The sequence below is a fragment of the Bos taurus genome, chromosome 12, assembly GCF_002263795.3.
Source record: "Bos taurus isolate L1 Dominette 01449 registration number 42190680 breed Hereford chromosome 12, ARS-UCD2.0, whole genome shotgun sequence".
In the NCBI taxonomy this organism is placed as follows: Eukaryota; Metazoa; Chordata; class Mammalia; order Artiodactyla; family Bovidae; genus Bos; species Bos taurus.
In genome coordinates, this window is record NC_037339.1 from 21865294 (window position 1) to 21868855 (window position 3562).

Here is a 3562-nt window from a genome sequence, read left to right on the forward strand (position 1 = left end):
TATACTGTGTTCATTATTGTATCTGATTTGAATGATAGAAATACTAAATAATTTAAAAGTATATATGGTAGTAATTGAAAAATATTCCTGCATGGAAAAAAAAATCACCAGCTTTTATGGATTCAACTAGTAATTCTAAACAAAAAGAATATCTTAGAATTAGTAATAAGACAACTTTCTCTAACCTTTTTCTTTTCATGCAGTAAGCATACTTCTTTGAAATATAATTACCATATATCTGATGTCATCAGAGGGCTATAACAGTTGAGAGGATTTACAAACTTACATGCATGGATTATATATAAACATGCAGTTTCTATATTTGCGTATTTGTGCTCAGTTGTGTCTGATTCTTTGCAACCCCACAGACTGTAGCTCACCAAATTCCTCTCTCCATAGAATTTTTCAGGCAAGAATACTGGAGCAGGTTGCCATTTCCTGCTCCAGGGGATCTTTCCAACCCAGGGATTGAACCTGCGTCTCTTGCATCTCCTGCATTGGCAGGCAGATTTGTTACCCTTGAGCCATAGGGGAAGCCCAATATTTGTACATACACATATTTTTTTTACCTAAGTCTGAATCACTGTAGTGAAGTAACCTTGCAGAAACAAAGGACTTATACTAATTGCTTCTAGTATTTTGGGTCATCATACCAATATTAGAACTAATTTCTATTATGGTACATAGCAGTGCGATTCAAGTTCATACAAGTGACAGGATTGAGGATTCTTTAAAAAAAAAAAAAAAAAACCCTCAAAATAAGAACTTAGTTGACAGTGGAATGGTCTCAGACTAGTGGTGTTTCAGGCCCTTGCACAAGCATACAAAAATTGAATGTGAAGGAACTCACCATAAACCCATTCTTCAAATGACAAAATACATAAGAAAGCACCATGAATTTGTACCAACATAAACAACAGAATCAGACTCATAAAGCCTTCAAATATTGGGCTTATATTCAGAATCTAAAATATGTCTAACTTAGAATGAAGTATAGAGCAGGAGACTATAAAAGTGACTAAACATATTTGAGAGTTTAGTGAAGGGTTTTAACAATAAACCCTGGAAAATAGATCTAAAGAAATTTGCTACATGCAGCAGAGAGAAAAATATGAAAGAGATAAAGACAAATATAAGATAGTAACACTTGTACAATCAGATGTTAAGGAGAGAAAAGAAGGAATGGGCCAGTTTTCTTTGGATAAAGAGAAATGATAATAACTATAGAAGAAATAGGATCTCTATTTTTAAAATCTTCCCAGAAAGAAAACTATAAGCTCAGACCATTTCAAGAGTTAAAAATATTCAGAAGGCAAATAACCCTAACCTTATACATACAAATTATCCCAAAGCATATAAAAAAAGGGAATCAATTCCAACTCAATTTCAGGAGATTAGAATAACAGACATGAATCTCAATCATGAATACGTTTGAAAAATCCAAAATAGCAAGCAAAATCCAGCAATGAATAGGAAAGAAAAGTTGACAATCTAGTTTATTCCAGGAATGCAAGGGTGGTTTGACAATGGAGGAAAAAAATACATACCTCAAATAGTGTAGAAAAAAGTTTGATAAAATTCAACAGTCATTTATCATTAAAACTAGAAAACTTCAAGTAGAATTTCTTTAACTTGGTAAATGGCACTTACAAAAAACCTACAGCAAACATCTTAATGGTGAATCATTAAACCACTTCCTTGAAGATGATGAGACCACAATTTATTGTCTGCAATATACTGGAAGCTTAGACTGTACTGTAGCAAGAAAAAGCAACTGGGACTGCAAATTCAAATTACCTTATTACCCAAAGATAATCTCCAATGAATCACATCCTCTCTTTGAGAATAGACAGAACCTAAGACTTGCTTCTCGGAGAAGGCAATGGCACCCCACTCCAGTACTCTTGCCTGGAGAATCCCATAGATGGAGGAGCCTGGTGGGCCGAAGTCCATGGGGTTGTGAAGTGTTGGACATGACTGAGCGACTTCACTTTCACTTTTCACTTTCACGCATTGGAGGAAGAAATGGCAACCCACTCCAGTGTTCTTGCCTGGAGAATCCCAGGGACAGAGGAGCCTGGTGGGCTGCCGTCTATGGGGTCGCACAGAGTTGGACATGACTGAAGTGACTTAGCAGCAGCAGCAGCAAGACTTGCTTCTAGCAAATAGAATATGGCAAAGATGATGGGTATAGTCACTCCCTTGACTGGGTTATGGTGTGATCCCTGCGTGCTCAGTCGTGTCTGACTCTGTAGACTAGCCCGCCAGGATCCTCTGTGGGATTCTCCAGGCAAGAATACTGGAGTGGGTTGCAATTTCCTCTTCCAGGAGATCTTCCCGACCCAGGGATTGAATCAGCACTTCTGTGGCTCCTGGATTGGCAGGCAGATTCTTTATCACTGAGCCACCTGGTAAGACTGGATGGGAGAGTTCCACTCCCTTTGAAGAAGTAAACTGCCATGTAAGAAGGCCTATGAATGGGCAACATAGCAAGGAACTGAGGGAGTCACTAGGAACTGACAACAACAAAATGGGGACCTCAGTTCTACAGCCTCAAATAACTGAATTCTGCCAGCAATCCTGTCATCTTGGAAGAGAGGTCTAAGCTCTAAAAAGGACTGCAGCTTAACTGACATTAATTGTAGCCTTGTGAGACTGAGCAGGGGACCCAGCTAAGTGACCACAAAAACATGGAGATAATAAGTGTATGTTCTCTTAAGTCACTAAGTTTGATGTACTTTCTTATGCACCAATAGATATTATAAAAAGGAAGAAACAAACTGTCATTATTAAGAGCCTGTGTTTGTATAGAAAACAAGTCTATAAATTAAAAGAATAGGCTAGTTTAGCAAGATCGTAGTTGCATGCCTACATACCAGCAACAGATTACATAAAATTTATAAGATACCATTTATAGTATTATAAAAATCACGAATGAACAGGATATTTATAAAGAAAACTTTTTAAAACTTTAATGACATGTAAGTAATAAAAATTGAAAAATAGGTAAGCAGATGGATAAAAAAGTTCATGGGTAAGCACACTTAGTATCATAAAGATATTCTTCCCAAATTTATAGCTTTAATGAAATTTTATTAAAATTTCTGACAAGGTTTTTTATAGAACTTCACAATTTATGTTAAAATTATAGAGAAAAGCAAAAAACTAAGAGTCCAAACACTCTTGAACACAGATAAGGAATTTGCCTTAATTTTTAAGCTATCAATACTTAGTATAAAGCTATGATGATTAGACAGCAGGATATTACACACAGATAATTAAATAAACTGATAGAAGAGCATAGAGAACACAGAAACAGGCCCATTAGTACATGGAAACTTAATATATGATAAAATTGGCATTGCAAATCAATGGGAAGAGTGCATATTCAATGAATGGTGTTAGGCCAATTGGCTATCCAACTGAAGGAAAGAGTAGATTCTCAACTTCACAGAATACAAAAAAATGCAATTCAATTGAATTTGAAACTTAAATGAGAAAGATAAAATTATAAACATTTAAAAGAAAACTTAAAAAAAAGTACGACTTCAGTGTTGCTGCT